This window comes from Macaca mulatta, chromosome 4, assembly GCF_049350105.2.
Source record: "Macaca mulatta isolate MMU2019108-1 chromosome 4, T2T-MMU8v2.0, whole genome shotgun sequence".
Lineage (NCBI taxonomy): Eukaryota > Metazoa > Chordata > Mammalia > Primates > Cercopithecidae > Macaca > Macaca mulatta.
Genome location: NC_133409.1, coordinates 89,311,146 through 89,330,002, shown reverse-complemented (window position 1 = coordinate 89,330,002; position 18,857 = coordinate 89,311,146). Strand labels below are relative to the sequence as shown.

Below are 18,857 nucleotides of genomic sequence, written 5' to 3'. Positions count from 1 at the left end.
AGTAGGAGTAATGCACATGGTGTAAGACTTGGAGGAAATGCAGGGACCCTTCTGTTTTCTCCCGCAAAGTTGAAAAAGCTACATGCAGTTGGAAAGGATCTTCAGATGGTGCTGGTGACTTTCTGTTCCTTTGGGAGTTAACACGCATATGGATTGGAGGAAAAATAATCAACATATATTCTCCTTTTGTATTGTTTAAATTACAGGAAGAAGCGGCTTTAAGACAAAGTGAGTTCTTTCCCCCAAATGTTTCCTTTGTTTTGTTTTGTGGTATTTCGACTTCTCTAATTTTTTTTTTTAAGGATGAGAAATTTTTATAAACTTTCCAGTAACTCCTTAAGAGAAAAATTTTGCTTGGCAAAAGTGTATGCCTTTTGAAGTTTCTTGGCCATTTTAGCTAAAGATTATCAAATTTTATATGCTGAGCTTTTCAGATTTATCATTCTCATAACTTGCGTGTGGAGGTTACATAGTGCCAGATAACTCCTTGGAATTGTCTCTTGAGTTTCTCTAATGGTTTTAATGCAGGGTACAGCTTTATTGTTGTAAAAAGAGGAAGAAGAGGAGGGCTCTTGAGATTTTATTTGCCTTCGTTTATTTGAATGAATAATATTATCACTTAGCATATTTTATGACTAGATTTATATTTCAAGAGCACATTTTGAAGTCACTTACAGGTTTTAAGTAAAAGGAGTTAATGAGATTCCTGCTATTTTCAAGAAAAATCTGCCTACTTTCCAGAAGTGGGCATACAAAAATTCATAATCTTAGGTTTCCTAAGGTTAAATTAAAATATCTGTGTTTCCAGCCCACAGAAATATATAATAGACTCTATCAATTTAAAGTGCTACTTCTTGAAACAGAGGTAGTGTTATTCAGGCAAAAAGCATACACGCCATATGTGTTAATGCTTTCTCTCTCACTATTTTAGTCCTATCCTCTTTGGTACCTATCATTCATTTGAAAACCAAATGTAGCTCCTCGGCTGTCATTTCAGACTTCAGAAAATTGGAAATTAAAAAGAATTATTAACAAAATGCATAGCTCTTATACATAAAATGTAAGGAAATCCTTGAGCTCTTTTAGCCCTCATTTCGTATCCACAATACCATCATGTGTAAATACTAGCATTTTTATTAGCAAAGCATATGGATTAAAATTTAACATAAGTATTGCAAACATATGTATCATACAAGATATTTCTTAACATATGTGTTATGATATATGCTTAAAGCCATAATCCAAATTGCTTTAAGGGGAAGGTAAACTGTGGTGTCTGTTTTCTACACTTGTTCTATTTATTCTCACATTATCATTAGTTGCCAAATCTGGGACTGTTCTACCTAAGCAAGAGTAGCAGATTTGTGTTTTAATATAACACCACCTCACTGACAAATTTACCTCTTATTTTCATTACACTTGCCAACATTTTGAGTAAAGCTGAATTAATTTGTATTTATTACACAAGACTGGGTACTTTTCTACTAAAATATTACAAATAAGAGTTTAGAATATTTAGAGACGCTTTAATTTGTTTTTATTTTTATGTTTTCAATTGAGGGGATATGATCTCTTTAGAAATGAAAGCTGAATACTTGGGTCCGCATGGGAAGCTCTGAATCAGATATTAGTTAAACCAGCTTGCATTTCCCTGTTCTCGTAATTATCTTTTTCCTCTCCAATTACCATCATTTTTCTTGGTTGCTTTTTGGTACCCTTGAAAGCTCACTGAAGAAGAGGAAGAGAAGAAAGAGGTAGAGGAAGAGGAGGAGAAGGAGGACTCCTTTTTGCCCAACATGCCTCAAATCCCTGCAAAATAATCAGCTTGAGGCCAGGCATGGTGGCTCACTTCTGTAATCCTAGCTTTGGGAGGCCAAAGTCGTGGGGATCACTAGAGCCCAGGGGTTCAAGACCAGTTGGGGCAACATAGGGAGACTCTATTTAAAATAAAAATAAATAATAAGCTTATTGATGATATACCCTAGTATTTTATATGAACTAGTAAAGCATTCTTATGGGTTTGGATTTACCTTATCTTTACTATATGTCTAAACTTTCACACGGGCTAATTACCCTGATTAGAACATACTAGGGTATGTCAACAGCAAGGTTTACATTCATTAAATAAATAAAGATAGAGAGTCTGTTTGAAAGCAATAGTGTGATGTGGAGAAGACAGTCAAGGTTTTGAAGTGTCATTCATACTGAGTTTTCTATGAATGAGAGCAGGTGAGTTTGCCTCCCTACCTTAAAGATATAATTAAAACAGCTGTATTACAGAATTTTATATTAGAATAATAATAACAGTAGTCATTTTTATTTTTTTTCTTCTCAAATTCTTCGGTTGCATTTCCAGCACCAATGGACCTTAAATTTATCTCACTTGATTTTTAGCAAAGCTTTGAGCTATTCCTTTGCATATTCATTTTGTCAAAGGAGTATTTACCAAATGGATCCTGAGTAGATTATTTTGATAAATTCAGGTTGTCTCCTCACATTTAAAAATATACCTTTTTGTATTTTTACAATTTCATTGCAATTGTAATCCTCTAAAGATGGTGGTGTGGAAGTGGAGTGGAGAAATATGCTTCTGGGGCTTGTTTTCCAGTTTGATTCTGTTTAATTATTTCTTACAATTGTTCATAAAACAATTTAAGTAACATGTCATAAGTCACATGACTTCTAAGAATTTTCTTCTTTTTTCTTTTTTGCTTTTATTATTACTATAGACATATAACTGTACATATCTATGGGGTACAATGTGATGTTTGTATACATGTATACAACAAATTATCGCATCAGGGTAATTAGCAAATTTATAACTTTATTTTTCATTTCTTTGAGTTGGAAATATTTAAAATCTACTCTTATAGCTATTTGAAAATATACAATAAATTGCTAATTATAGTTACCCTATAGTGCTATAGAACACTCGAACTTATTCCTCCTATCTAGCTGTATTTTGTATTTCTTAGCCTACCTTTGGCTATCTCTTTCTTCCCCCTACCCTTTTTTGCTTCTAGTAAGAACTATTCTGCTCTCTCCTTCTATGAGATTGACTTTTTTTAGCTTCTGCATATTCATGAGGACATGCAGTATTTATCTTTCTGTTTCTAGCTTATTTCACTTAAAATAATGTCCTCTAAGCTCATTCATGTTGCCGTGAATGGCAGAAATTTGTTCTTTTTTACAACCAAATAATATTCCATTGGGATATATAGCACTTTTTTTAATCCATTCACCTATTGATGGAAACTTAGGTAATTTCATATCTTGACTATGTCTTGTGAGTAGTACTGCAATAAACATGGAAGTATGGATATCTCTTTAACATACTGATTTCCTTTCCTTTGGATATATACCCAGTAATGGGATTGTTGGATCATATGGTAGTTCTATTTTAATTTTTTGAGGAACCTCCATACTGTTTTCCATAATGGATATATATATATATATACACACATATAAATGTATATTCCAAATAGCATATAAGAGTTTGCTTTTCACCACATCGTTGTTAGCCCTTTTTTTTTTTTTTTTTTTTTTTTTTTTTGTCTCTTTGGTGATAGCCATTCTAACCAGGGTGAGATAATATCTTCATGTGGTTTTTATTTGCATTACCCTGATGATTAATGACATTGACCATTTTTTGTACATGCCTGTTGGCCATTTGTATGTCTTCTTTAGAGAGATGTCTATTCAGCTTATTTGCCTACTTTTTAATGTGAATTTTTTTTTTGCTATTGAGTTCATTTTATATTATGAATACTAAACTCTTGGCAGATGAATAGTTTGCAAATACCTTCTCCTATCCTGCAGGTTGTCTTTTCACTCTGTTAACTGTTTCCTTTGCTGCGCAGAAGCTTTTCAGTTTGACATAATTTCATTTGTTTATTTTTGCTTTGGTTATTTGTGCTGTTGAGATCTTATCCATGAAATCTTTGCTCACACCAACATCCTGAAGTATTTCCCCTATGTTTGCTTCTAGTTGCTTCATAGATTCAGGTCTTATATTTAAGTTTTTAATCCATTTTGAGTTGATTTTTACATGTTATGTGAGGTAGAAATCCAGTTTCATTTTTCTGCATATGAATATTCAGTTTTCCCAGCATCATTTTTCAAAAAGATTGTTCCTTCTCCATTAAATATTCTTGGCAGCTTTGTTGAAAATCATTTGGCTGTAACTATGTGAATTTATTTCTGGGTTCTCTATTCTGTTCCATTGTTCTATGTGTCTATTTATATGCCAATATCATGCTATCTGGGTTACTATAGTTTTGAAATATATTTTGAAGTTCAACAATGTGATTTCTCTAGCTTGATCATTTTGCTCAGGATTGCTTTGGCTATTCAGGGTCTTTTGCGGTTTCATATACATTGTAGGAAATTTTTTTTGTTTATGTGAAGAATGTCATTGGTATTTTGATAGCATTGCATTGAATTGGTAGATCACTTTTAGTAGTATTGTCATTTTTACAATATTAATGTCTACAATTCATGAACATGAGATTTTTTTGTGTGTGTCCTCTTCAATTTTTTTCATCAGTGTTTTGTAGTTTTTATTGTAGAAATCTTTCACCTCCTTGGTTAAATTTATTCCTACATGGCTTTTTATGTAGCTATTATAAATGCAATTTGTTTCTTGATTTTTTTTCTACTAGTTTGTTTTTGGTGTATAGAAAAGCTACTGGTTTTTGTATTTTTATTTTGTATCCTCCAACTTTACTGAATCTGCTTATCAGTTCTGAGATTTTTGGTGGAGCTTTTATGGTTTTCTGTATAGAAGCTCTTGTTATCTGCAAATGAGGACAATTTGACCTCCTTTTCAATTTAGATGCTCCTTATGTCTTTCTCTAGCCTAAGTGCTCTCTCTAGGGCTTCCAGTACTATTTTGAATAAAAGTGATGAAAGTGAGATCATTGTCTTGTTCCAGATCTTAGAAGAAAAGCTTTAAACTTTTCTCCATTCAGTGTGATATTGGCTGTGGATTTGTCATACATGGCTTTAATTATGTGGAAGTACATTCCTTCTATACCTAACTTGTTGAGAATTTGTTAGGGATGCTGGATTTTTCTCAAATATATTTTCTGTATCTCTTGAGATGATCAAATGGTTTTTGTCCTTCATTTTGTTGACGCAAGGTGTCACATTTATTCGTTTCTGTATTACATCCCTGGGGTAAATCTGACCTATATGGTGAATAACCTCTTTAATGTGCTGCCAGATTGGTTCACAAGTATTTTGCTGAGGATTTTTGCACTATGCTCATCATGTTTATTGGCTTATAGTTTCCTTTTTTTGTTGTTGCATTCTTGACTAGTTTTGGTATCAAGGTATCATGGCCTCATAGAATGAGTTTGAAAGAATTCCCTTATCTTCAATTTCTGGAAGAATTTGAGGAGAATTGGTATTAGTTCTTCTATAAATCTTTGGTAGAATTCCAGAGTGAAGCCATCATATTCTGAGCTTTTTTTTGATAAGAGACTTTATTACAGACTTAATGCCATTATTTGTAATTGATCTGTTCAGGTATTCTCTTTCTTGTTGGTTCACTTTTGATAGGTTGTTTGTGTCCAGAAATTTACCCATTTCTGCCAGGTCTTCTAAAGTTTTTGGTATATAGCTGTTTACAATAGTCTCTGATAATTTTTTGTATTTCTATGGTATTGGTTGTAATGTCTCCTTTTCATTCCTGATTTTATTGGAAGCTTTACGGTTTTCTTGGGTAGTCAAACCAATGGAATGTTGATATTGTTTATCTTTTCAAAAAAAACTAAACTTTCCATTTTGTTGATATTTTGTATTTTTTAGTCTTAATTTTATTTATGTATGCTTTTATTTCTTTCTATCTATTAATTTTGGCCTTGGTTTACTCTTGCTTTTCCAGTTTCTTGAAGTGCATTATGAGCTTGTTTATTTGATATCTTTCTACTTTTTTGATATAGGTGTTTGTTGCTACACACTTGCCTTCTAATACTGCTTTTGCTATATCCCAGATGTTTTGGTAATTTGTGTTTCTATTTTCATTTGTTTGAAGATATTTTAAAATCTACCTCTTAATTTCTTCATTGACCAATTTGTTATTCAGGAACATGTTGTATAATTTCTATGTATTTGTACAATTTTTAAAGTTCCTCTTGTTATTTTGATTTCTAGTTTTATTATATTGTCATAAAAAAATAACTGATATGACTTCTATTAAATTTGTTAAGATTTGTTTTGTGGCCTAACATGTGTTCTATCCTAAAGAATGTTCCATTTTCTAATGAAAAGAATATGTATTTTGCAGCTGTTGAATGAAATTTTCTGTAAATGGCTGGTAGGTCCATTTGGTCTAAAGTGAAGTTTGAATTAAATGTTTCTTTGTTAATTTTCTGCCTGAATGATCTGTCCAATGCTGAGGGGTGTTGAAGTACCCAACTATTATTGTACTGAAATCTATTTCTCCTTTGTGTTAAATTATATTTGCTTTATAAATCTAGGTGTTTTGGTATTGGGTGTATATATGTTTACAATTGTTACATCTTCTTGCTGAAGTGACAATAACCTTGTCTCTTTTTATGGCTTTTTGTTTAAAGTCTGCTTTATCTGATATAAGTATAGCTATTCTCCTTTGCTTTTGGTTTCCATTTGTGTGGATTTTTTTTCCATCCCTTGTTTTTATTCTATATGTGTCTTTCGAGGCGAAATGACTTTCTTTTAGGCAGTATATAGTTGGGTCTCTTTTATTTTTAATTCATTCGGCTAGTCTATATCTTTTCAGTTGGGAATTTAGTCTGTTTACAGTCAAGGTTATTATTCATGTGAGGACTTACACCCACTATTTTGTTGTTTTCCTGTTTTCTTGTATATCTTTTTTTCCTTTCTTTTTATCTTATTTTAATCATTGTGGTTTGGTGGTTTTCTGCAGTGACAGGGTTTAACTCTTTTCTCTTTCTCCTCATATATTTGCTCTACAAATGAGCTTTATACTCTTTGTGTGTTTTCATGGCAGTGATTTTCACTTCCAGATGTAAGTGGAAATCACTTAGGCATTTCTGGTAAGGCAAAGCAAGTGAGGATGAATTCCTTCACTTTTTTCTTACATCAAGAAGGCTTTATTTCTTCCTAATTTCTGAAGGGTAACTTTGCTGGGTATAGTATTCTTAGCTAGCAATTTTTTTTTCTTCTTTCACCACTTTGAGTTTATAACTTTATAATCTCCTCGCCTGTGAGGTTTCTGTAGCAAAATTTATTATTAGTCTAATGGCAGTTCTCTTATGTGACTTGACAATTTTCTCTTGCTGTTTTCAGAACTCTGTCTTTGACTTATGACAATTTGCCTATAATGCACCTCTAAGAGGACCTTTTTGGGGTTGAATCTATTTGGGAAATTTTGAGTTTCCTGAAGCTGGATGTTCAAATATCCCTCCTCCACAACCCCCACCACTAAATTGGGAAGTTTTCAGTTATTATTTTATTAAACAGGCTTTCTATACCTTTTTCCTTATCTTCTCCTTCTGGAAATCCCATAATATGAATATTTGTTTGTGTAATGTTTTCCAGTAAATCTTATAGGATTTCTTCACTCATTTTCATTCTTATTTCTTTTTGCTTTTCTCTGACTGGGTAACTTCAAAAGACCCAACTTTAAGTTCAGAGATTCTTTTTCCTGCTTGATCAAGTCTGCTTCTGAAACTTTCTATTGTATTTTATATTTTATTCATTGAATTCTTCAACTGAAGGATTCTTGTTTTGTTCTTTTTATGATTTTTATCTCTTCATTGAATTTTTCATTTATATTGTGAATTGTTTTTCTGATTGTATTTAATTGTCTATCTTTATTTTCTTGTATCTCATTGAGTTTCCTTGTGATCATTATTTTACATTTCTTTTTTTTGGCAATTAATTGATTTCCTTTTCGTTGGAGTCTATTACTAAAGAGTTTTTATGTTCCTTTGTTGGTCTCTTATTTCCTTGCTTTTTCATGTTTCTTGTGTCCCTGCATTGATGTCTGTGTATCTAGTGAAATAATCACCTTTTTCAAACTTTCTAGAGTGATTTTCATGAAGAAAGTTTCATCCTGCAGTTGAGTTTTACTGTGCAGCTAGAAAACGTATAGTGACTCTGTTTCATGACAGGTATAGAGATACAGTCTCTGTGCAGCTTCTTCCGTTGTATTCAAGGTCAGAAATAACTGTGGGTGCCTCATAGCCTATGCTTAGAGGTTTGTGGCAATGGCATTGGCAACATAGGTTTTTAATGTTCTTTGTGTTAAGGGCTTCTGGAGTCCTCCTATTCTGGTTTTCTCTAAAATAAGGAGACTTAGCTGAGGGGATCCCATTTGATGTCAAGTCTGACATGACCTACAAGCAACTGCAGTGGCACGGGTTCTAGTGCAGTGATCAGGGTTCTACGTGCAGTAGGAGTTTTCAGCTCAGTATCTCATAAAGCTATTGAGACAACTTGGCCTTAGGGTACAGCTTCACCCCTTGTGGCAGGGTTTGATGTAGGTTACCTACAGAACCAGGATCTATGATTTTGAGGCACCCCCTAGCAGCTCATGCTCAGGGTGCCAGGTTGTAGCTGTGATTCTACCCCTGGGGGCAGGGCACAGCACTGACCTCAATACTCCAGGGAATAAGGAGCGCTCTGGAACTTTGGCCTGGGGAGCAGGGTATGGCTGCAATTCAGGAACCTGAGTCAATAGGGCACAGTGTCAACTTAGGATCCAAGGGATGAGGCACTGGGTAGTAGTGATTGTAGACCCTGGGATGGTGGTGCTTAGCAGTATCCCAGAATGTGCAGGGCCAAGTGCATTTGCTTTCAGTACTCCAAAATGGTGGAGGACAGCTGTTGCTTGCTCCCTGGGTGACAGGTGGGTAGGAAAAAACACAGCAATGACTCCACTCCCTAGATAGAGGGGTACTTCAGCATCTGAGACTCTAGAGAGCTAGGCCAGCTCCAGGGAATCAAGGTCTAAAGTTGTTCAGTTTATAGAGCAGGGTGTCTCAGCTCAGTTTCTGCTCAGCTCAGCCAGAGCAACAATTCCCCAAGCGACAATGTGCCACTTCAGCTCAGGTTTGAAGGATGTGACTGTTCTTGGCTACACAAGCACTGCTTTCTTGGTATGCAGGGCATCAATTCAGATTAAGTAATGGAGTGCATGACTGTTCTGGGTGGCCAAGGCACCATTTCCTAGGATGCAGGGCACCACTTCAACTTAGACACCAGGAAGACGTGACTGGTCTGAATAGCCAAGGTATTGCTTTCCCAAGAGACAGAGTGCTGCTTCAGCAGGGGCAGGGGGAGGAGTTGGTAGAGCAATTCCACCTCCTCTTGACCTCACAGGAAACAGTGTTAACACTGCTAACAGCACATACTGGGGACGTGGGGCTCTTGGGATGGGGTGGTTCAGGGGTGGTTTAGTCTCAGGGATGAAGGGGAGCCATGACTACTTACTCCTTGAGTAAGGCTCACTCTATCTGTAGTTCCTGTTCCAAGATGCCATAGCACAGTAGTCACATGGGCCACAGCAGGTGGGGCACAGTGTCAACTCCTTCTCTGGCTGAGCACAGCTATATGGACTCCAGGCAGGCTTCACCAGGTGGGCTTGGTGCCTGAGAAGACTCCAGAAAACACCAGTGGGGAGATCTGTATGTGTCCAAGGTATTGATGGAGGTTGTTGGAGTCATCCTGCTTACCTCCTCACCATAAGAAGTTCCTCCTGGCTCCCAGCTGATCCCACTTCGGGGATGGGATGGTGAAGGCCTGGCATTTCCTTATTCTCTATGTAGCTATCCTGAGTTTTGTGCTCACCCAATGGAAATGCAGCTGCTTTTCCATTGTTCTGGCTGTCTTTGAGAGGGGCGTAAGCACTAGGGGCTTCTAGTTGGCTATCTTGCTGCTATCTCCCTGACCCTTAATACTTTTGAAAAGAAGATTAACAGTTCTCCTGATCAAGGTATCAAACTATGTATTATTTTTGACAGTAACAAAAAGTCATACATACATGTAATTCATTCATTCATATTTTCATTCATTTATTCATCAGTTAGATCAAGCCAGTATAAACCTACTGAAAAAGAGTCAAGGTGTTCAATTTTCTTTATATCATGAAACTCTCTATTGTGCTAATGAACACGAAAGAGGCTCCTATTGACAAGGAGCTGTCTATCATCAATTTTGACCAAATGCCTCCTAGTATAGAACTAAAATGCTTCCAATTTTGTTTAAGCTTTTTTGTCACATAAACATCAACACTTCTTTAGTAGATTCATGGTATAATTTGCATTTGAAAAAAATCTGACACCAAGCTGTCATGCTATCTAAATTAAGATTTCATTTATAAAAATGATTTCTGGTCTTGTAATTATATTTAGTTTATTCACTTGTTTCCTTGAACATGTTGATAGTTATACTATCACAAAATATTCTAATTTTTGACCTTTAATTTTTTAAAAAATTAAACAATTATATTCCCATTTTTTCAATATTTTTCTTATGTTTCCTTATTACCGAAGTGATAGATTGGAGTATACAATTTGAAAAATACTGAAAAGTAAAATTTTAAATACTCCTTAGCTTCAATTAAGAAGCTTAACATTTGTGCATATTTTCTTCTAAACTTGTTTCTACTTTTTCAAAAATGTATATAATTGAGGTCATACTGATTATTCTATTCACACTTTTTTCCCACTTAGAGAATTATAAGCATTTCACCATGGCATTAAATTCCCTTCCAAACACCATGTTAATGACTTCTAGTATTATTTTTAAAACCATTTAGTAAATATATATTCTTTTAAGTAGTGTATAGAAAGTTCTTTTCAAATTCTAATTAAACTTAAGCATACTTTAACAAACACCCAGCAAAATACAATTAAAAGCACAAAATGTACTTTGAAACTTGAGATTAGGGATCAGCAAAATGTTTTCTGCAAAGAGCCAGATAATATTTTAGTCTTCAAAATTACTCAGCCTACTGTTGTACCTGGAAAGGAGCCATAGATAGTATGATAATGAATGAGTGTGGCTGTGTTCCAATAAAACTTCACTTATGAACACCGATATTTAAATTTCATATGTCAAAAATATTCCTCTTTTGGTATTTATTTATCATTAAAAAATGTAAAAGCGATGCTTAGGTTTCAGACCATACAAAAACAGGCAGTGGCTAGATTTGGCCCTTGAGCTCTATATAGTACAGATCTCTACTGTAGAGCCTGATTCCGAGAACCCTGCCTTCCCAGGGTTTGAGAAATTTCTGTGAACGTATGCATTTGTATATATTTTTAAGGAGAGGTAAATAGCTTTTATTATATGCTAAATAATTATTAAATATAAAATGATTAAGAATCGCTATTCTAAATAATATATATAAAGTCACTTTATAAACCATAATTTCTTATTAAAATACATACTGGTACTTCACTTATAATATTCTTCACTTAGATACCAAATGATCTGGAAAACATTGATTAGTAGAAATAAATTTATGCTATTATCAGAATTCCACCTGGGAAAATAATATTCAGAATCCAAAAAGCTAATAAACTTTAAAGAGAAAATAGGTCACAAGTTAAATTTTCAAAAACATTTAAAATAACAATTAAAATAACAATTAATGGTTATTTCAGTGAAGGTAGTTGGAATATTTACTGCTTTTGATTTTTTAACTGAGCCAAGAGATTATTTTCATTTAAACTATAATAACTAGCATCATCAGAGAATAGGTCCTACTGCCTAATTTAACATCTGGTTAACAAAAGTTAATATATGTATGTCTCTCTCATTCCCCTCTTCTCCCCGTCTCTCAATACGCATACACATACATACAACAAACAGAACAAGATAAAACTAGCTTTACTGTAATATTTGTTTAGACTGGAAAGTTCCACTTAATCATGTATGTCTCCTTTCAGAGTTCTAAAGCAATTGAGAAATAGATACAGAAATCACGTACGGATCAATTTATTATTAACATCATTATTGTTAATGCGGGAGTAGAAAACAAAACGTGCGTAAGAGACCAAGCCCTTCCCTTCCCAGCCTGAATTCAGCTTCTTCCCAGAAGGAGTAGAGAGCCTGGATCTTACAGAGCTCCCTCATGAGCTGGGACTGAGCAGTTGGAGTTAATTCACTGCAGAGAGGGAACATAGGCCCATGCACTGGCAACTTCCAGCGGAGTAAGGGAAAGAATGTGGCTCCACATGAAGTGCCCCTTTGCCCAATTATTTATCAGTTAAGTCACTCCTCAAGTGACACAGAATGAGTGAATCCTTTAAAAGAGAGAAACTCCTTTAAAGGGCAAGCACAGAAACCAGGGGGAATGAGAAGTTCTCTGTTACGATCTTCAACTCAAAAAAAAATTCTTGATCTGTTTTAAATTTAGTATGTCAGTGAAAATTGTTGAAATGCCAAGACTTTTAGTTAATAGAATATGTCATAGATCTACCTTTTCAGTATGGTCTTTAGTTGGCCAAAAAGAAAACAGTGGGCCAAATAAATCCATAGCAATGTGTAGTTAAGTTTTTAAAGCTCTGACATGTAAAAAGAACTAGTTTTTATATGTGACCTTTTTGTTATCCAAGTATGGATACCACCCTCCAGTTCTAGTGGTGATTGTGAGCTTGCAGACCACTCCCCTGATCATGCTCCGTCATCACCTCCACAACTGTGCGGACGGCCCTCAGCTTAGGAACCTCCTCCTACTTTGTCTTAGAGACTGCCTTTAACTCAACCTTCAAGGCACAGCTCTAAAAGAAGCTTTACCTGAAGTTTTCCAGAAACTTCCTAAAATACCCAGACTACTCTGTGCATACCTTCACACTTTCCCACACGTCCTCTCTCATTCTTCTTTCAGTCTCTTCCATCTGCAAATATTTACTGAGCCTTCAGCATATGCTGGTAATAAACTAGACACCAGGAGTCTGCTGGCAAGCATAGTATCTTCCCTGTCTTTTCTGTCGAACAGGAAACACAATTAGCCAGAGATAAAGCATACTGCGGGTGGTAAAGTATCAAGAACCATACGAACATGCAGCCAGGTCCTTATCTTGTACAATGATGGAGTAAAGAGATGTCTTCACTGGAGTAGAGATGGAGTAAAGAGATAGAGTAAAAGAATGTCTCTCTCCCAGGCCATCGCATAGGCTTTTCATAGGTAAAGACCTTTACTTTACTGCCAAGCACCATGGATGGCCCAGAGTTGGCCCTCAAGAGCTTTTTATGAAACCTACAGAACTAAAGTATATATATTCAGGGAGCTGTTTGATACCATAGGGTTTAAAGTGAAAAAGACAGACAGGATTCTAGAACCAAACATCTGACTTCTTCCTTTCTGCATTCATTCAGCACATATTTGTGCCAGGCTTTCTTGTAGGTGCCACAGGCACAACTCTAAACAGGACAGGAAAGGTCTCTGCTTTGTGTGATGCACTGGCATGCCTTAAGAATTCACATATTACGTGTGATATTTGGGATGAAAATTAACATTAAATTGTAACCAATATTTAGCTACTAATACTGTGAACAGTTTGGTTTCCAAGGAAATGGTAACAGATTTTTCCCCTTTCCTTATATAAAGAATTAGCATAAAAACCTGAGATCAACATGTTGTGCTTCCAAAGCCTCAAACATACAACTGCTAAGTGAAAGCTCTGAGTATTTTGGCTATAATCATTTTCCTTTGATGGATGCTGAGAATCAACTTTGCCTAAATCTCTGAGAGGGAGAACAGATAAAAATTAAATTAAATTAAAGCTGGCTTTAAACATCAAATGGCCAACCCCCACCACCAACATCATCAACACATTTTAAACTGTCAAAAGAATAGCTTGTAATTATTGATTAGTGTTATCACCAAAGCACAGGATACAGCTTTACCTTGTACCTTTTAAAATCACATTCTGGCAAGAGGCAGATTATTTTGCTTCATTTATAGATACTGGAAAAACTAGTTAACATCAACCTCCACCCCTCAACCCCGTCTCAAACATCCCCCCACACACATATACACACAGTACAAATTCTCACAAATACATACACACACACACCCATCCCCACAGCACACCTTCTCACAAATACTCACATACACATACACCACACATGTACACACATCACTAATCTCATTTTATCAGATGAGAATGCAGAAAATAAAGCCAAATATGATTTTGGGCTTATCTTTCCAACTTTTACAGTAATCCAATAATAACTTGAGTTGCCCTGAATGTTACAGGGGATTTGTACTGCCTTTGAAGATAGCTGTTTCATTTTGTACAGCTAGCAGCAGCTTGGTTTTAGGCATGGAATGAACCTCTCTATTCATGCTTATGAGGCTAATCTGGTCAACAATTAAAACTTAGAAGGATAGATGCAAATAAGGAGAGAAAGTTTTCATCTTTTTCTATGTTTTGAAAAATTACAGCCTATCTAAAGCTATCATTTTAAACAAGCTTTTTACCAACTTCTATATGGAAAAGCAAAACAAATGGCTCTGTGAGAAGCTTGGAAACCTGAATTCTTGTTGAGGTTTTTTTACTAAGTAGTTTGGCAGCTTTTTCTTTAAAAAAAAGAAAAAAGAAAAAAGTCAATTCGCCTCTGTGAATTCAGTTTTTCTCATTTGTTAGATTAGAATAGTAAATGAAACCAGAGAATTTCAAAAATCCCTCCCAGCTGTTAGTGGTTCTGTGAAAATGGACGTGGATCAGAAGTATGCTTTTATAGGGAGGAAGTATAGCAAAATGACTACAGCATTAAGAGGCTTTTTCTGTAAATACCTTACACCATACCAATGAGGGATTTCTTTTTTCTGAGTTTTCCTACAATTCTCCTCTCTGCTCTTCCCCTCCTTTCTTCTTCCTCCTTACTTCTCGTTATTCTTATTCCAATGATTGAGATTTGATTTTTAGTAAACTATTACAGAAAAGACTCATTGGTTGCACAATTAATTTATTGCAAGGTAGAAGTTAATTTTTTTTCTTCTTAAAAAAACAAGGACATAAAGAGCAAAGCTGAGAGACAAATTGTACAAAATAACCAAAATGATAAATGTAAGTTGTCTTTAAATGAGTCACTAAACTGACATCTAATTTTAGCTGATCTTCTCTTTTACTTCTGTTAACAACGTGGTCCTAATTAAGTCAATCATTGCAAACCGGCAATCTAGTCTAAAAAGCAGCTTGTTAAAACTGATTTGGCACCGGGCTCAGTGGCTCAAGCCTGTAATCCCAGCACTTCGGGAGGCCGAGGTGGGAGAATTACTTGAGGTCAGGAGTTTGGGACTAGCCTGGCCAACATGTTGAAACCCCATCTCTATAAAAAATACAAAATTAAGCCAGTTATAGTGGCGTGCACCTGTAGTCCCAGCTACTCTGGAGGCTGAGACACAAGAATCGCTTGAACCTGGGAGACGGAGGTTGCAGTCAGCCGAGATTGCGCCACTGCACTCCAGCCTCAGCCACAGAGTGAGACCCTGTCTCAAAAAAAAAAAAAAAAAAAAATTGATTTGGATTAGTTATGTGAGTATTTTCTACTATTTTCTACTATTTACAAAATTTCATTTTGTAGATATATTTCATTTTTTCTATTTTTTCTGAAAAGAGAGACTGAATGTATTAGTACTTTCTTTGGAACTTAGTTTTCAAATCTGTAAAATGAGGACTTGAAACTAACATATTTCTTCTAGTTCTTGCATTCTATGATAAAGAACAGGAGACTCAAGTGGAATAAGTTCAGATTTTATTTAGTATTTGAAATAGGCAACTCATGCATTTGGTACAAAATTCCAAAGGTACAAATTCTGTATGATGAAAAAAGAAATCTTGCTACCTTCCTTAATTGTCTCTTTATCATACTGTTTCATAGACTTTCTTCAAGAATGACTCTTGGTATTTTTACTTTCAGTATCAGTTGATGGGAAGCCACGTTTGGTATTGATCAGTACCAAATGTTACAGTGCCATTATGATAACAAATTATACACACAACAATTTTAATAATATATTTTTGTATATTCTAGTTATCATTATTTCCTATGCATTTTGTCAATAATGTTGACATTTGTATAATTCACAATAGTTTTAAAAACATTTCAATATGTACTATCTAATTTTCTCTAAGGTACCATCTGTGGATATAATTTCCAACATTTGACCTTGCAAGGTAGATTATAAATGTCATGATTTTGCCGTGTACCATGTGTGTATTTTGATATTGTCATAATGCCTAATATAATGCTAATAATGGAGTGGTTTTATAAACTGTTACTGTGACCCATCCCCAAAAAGTCATTTTTGACTACCAGAAAATTGTCAACTGGTAGTTAAGAATTGGCAGGTAAGTTTGAAACTTCATGTATATGACAAGGGATACATTATGCTTTATAACAAACTCTTAGTGACAGGCTGCAGGGCTCTACAGAAGTTTCTGGGGATGAGGCCTTCCCAGGTCTGTGAAAGGACAGAGAGGGCTCCTGTTATCAAAGTCTAACCCTTCCCTCCCCAGCCTTCTGCAGACTCACTAAGAGTCTGAAGTCTCCAGGGACCACTATTTCTGAAAACAGAATAAAAAGGTTTAAAGAGGCACCCACCAGTAAAACTGCTGGTAGACTTGCAAAGAGATAGGATACTTGTATCCTTCAACCTCGCTCACCAGTTCAGAGGAAAAGAAACTGAATGTATCTGGAGACTTCTCCTTATAAATCAAGGAAAGGATGCTTACCACACCCTTACCTAGACTGCTTGTATTTACTATGAAGTCATAATGATGTCTCCAAAAAGAAAGTTCTACCTCGTGCTGCAGCATGTTTTCTTGGCCTTGAGCCATCATCACTTTCACTTAAGTAGAAATCCTTTACAAATTATCATCAGTTTTATGCAAGACCTTTTCAGAGATCACCCAGTATATGATGGCTACTGCTTGGCTCTAATTGAAGTATAGAAATGAGTAAGACATAATGGTTGCTCTCAATGAGTTTCCATTTCAGTTAGAAGGGATACAACAAGCTCCAGAACATTTATATTAGAAGGTAGAATATTAAAAGTATCTAAAGAAACACAGGCCGGGCGCGGTGGCTCACGCCTGTAATCCCTGCACTTTGGGAGGCCGAGGCGGGCGGATCACGAGGTCAGGAGATCGAGACCATCCTGGCTAACACGGTGAAACCCCGTCTCTACTAAAATACAAAAAATTAGCCGGGCGCGGTGGCGGGCGCCTGTAGTCCCAGCTACTCGGGAGGCTGAGGCAGGAGAATGGCGTGAACCCGGGAGGCGGAGCTTGCAGTGAGCCGAGATGGTGCCACTGCACTCCAGCCTGGGCGACAGAGTGAAGACTCCGCCTCAAAAAAAAAAAAAAAAAGAAAAAAAAAAAGAAACACAAAGGGCTTTCGTTAACCATGTCATAATAATACAACTTATAAATGTGCCCTTATGAACCTCAGACTTGAAAAAGGTTTAAGCCAGAAGTGGAACAGAACATGTTGACAGGCTGTTCTTTTAAAAGACCCAGAAATGAACTCTCCTTTTATCACTATGTTTTATGCATTTTAAGGAGGTCATAAACCAACAGAATCTATAATACACATTAATGCCAGGATAAATGAAAACCAATATATTATATGGTTAGTCTTGACATAATCTCAGAAAAGAATTATGTGATTGATTTTGAAATCTTATTTATTGCTCTTAGTTGAATAGCTGAAAGCTCTTCCTAACTAATTTGTTTAACTGGAGTTGCTATCTAGGTAAATCACAGATTTTTTTAAACTGCTTTATAGGCTCTATTAGATAAGGAATATATAACCCCATCTATCATTTTGTATTGGCCACCTTCCAAATAAAATATACTCTTCATTTTATTGGACAGTTTCCAACACTATCCATGTACTACTAGAAGAGACACTGTTTATTGCTTATATTTGAAAACATATTTGTTTTAAAGAAAATCATAGAAAATAATTTTTTGATTCTCCTATATTATAGGGAGTGTATACTCTTAGTTTTTCAAGATTATATAGGGTCAAGATGAACTGACTAGCTGTGGTGATTGGAGCACTCTGCAGAGTTCCTCTAAATTCCTGGACCCAGGTTATTAACTGAACCTTCCCTGAAGCCATTGAATTAAATTCAATATATGTGTCCTCCATTTAAGGCGACTTAATTGAGTAAGGATTTATTTTTCTCATCACTCATTGACAGAAATTAAAATTTGTAATTTCTAGGAAAATAAAATAGCCATCTTGGCTTCATGGTAACCAATTTACAATCTTTTCGTAAATCATGATATTAAACACATGAATGGAAAATGAAAGATGCAAAAGCCATTGTTCTTTCTTTCTGATAAAACACACTCTTTCAGACCATGGCAAAATGTTTATGTTATCTTCTGCTACCTAAATACCTGACCCTGTGGGAGTTATTCAGCTCAGCAATGTTTGTTACAGATGGTGCCCGTGTTACAGCTTTGGTCCTTCCTCAGGAGACTTAGTTTCTGCAATGGCAGATTATACTTCTTACTAGATAAGCTTGCACTTGCCATCTGATGCAAGGGGAAGCACTTCCCCATCAAATGGCAAGTGAAAGCTGGTAGAAACAATGTTAAGTAGGTGAATCAATGAGGGGCCCACTCTGCACTGCTGAAAACAGCTACCAGAATTCAGAGGATAATGAAGGTGATCTCCAAAAAAGCAAATGAAAATAAAACATTTTTTAAAAACCCTGGCACAATTAATCGTCTTAAAAAATATTATAAAATACTTGTCGAATTTTCCAAGGAGCATAAAGAGGTGGAGGGGAATACTTGCTGATTTATATTAGATCTATAGCATCCATCTACAGACTCAATCTCCAGGAAACAGTGTTGATTTGAGGATTCATGTAC

At 35.5% G+C, this 18,857-nt stretch overlaps 1 protein-coding gene across 1 annotated transcript in view; it reads left to right on the top strand.

Moving 5' to 3' along the window:
- FHL5 (four and a half LIM domains 5) overlaps positions 1-18,857 on the top strand; it is a 54,119-nt gene continuing 35,262 nt past the window's right edge. The window contains exon 1 of the mRNA XM_001100497.5: positions 1-228. The gene's annotated coding sequence lies outside the window, so the exon portion shown is untranslated. The remainder of the gene's footprint in view (positions 229-18,857) is intronic.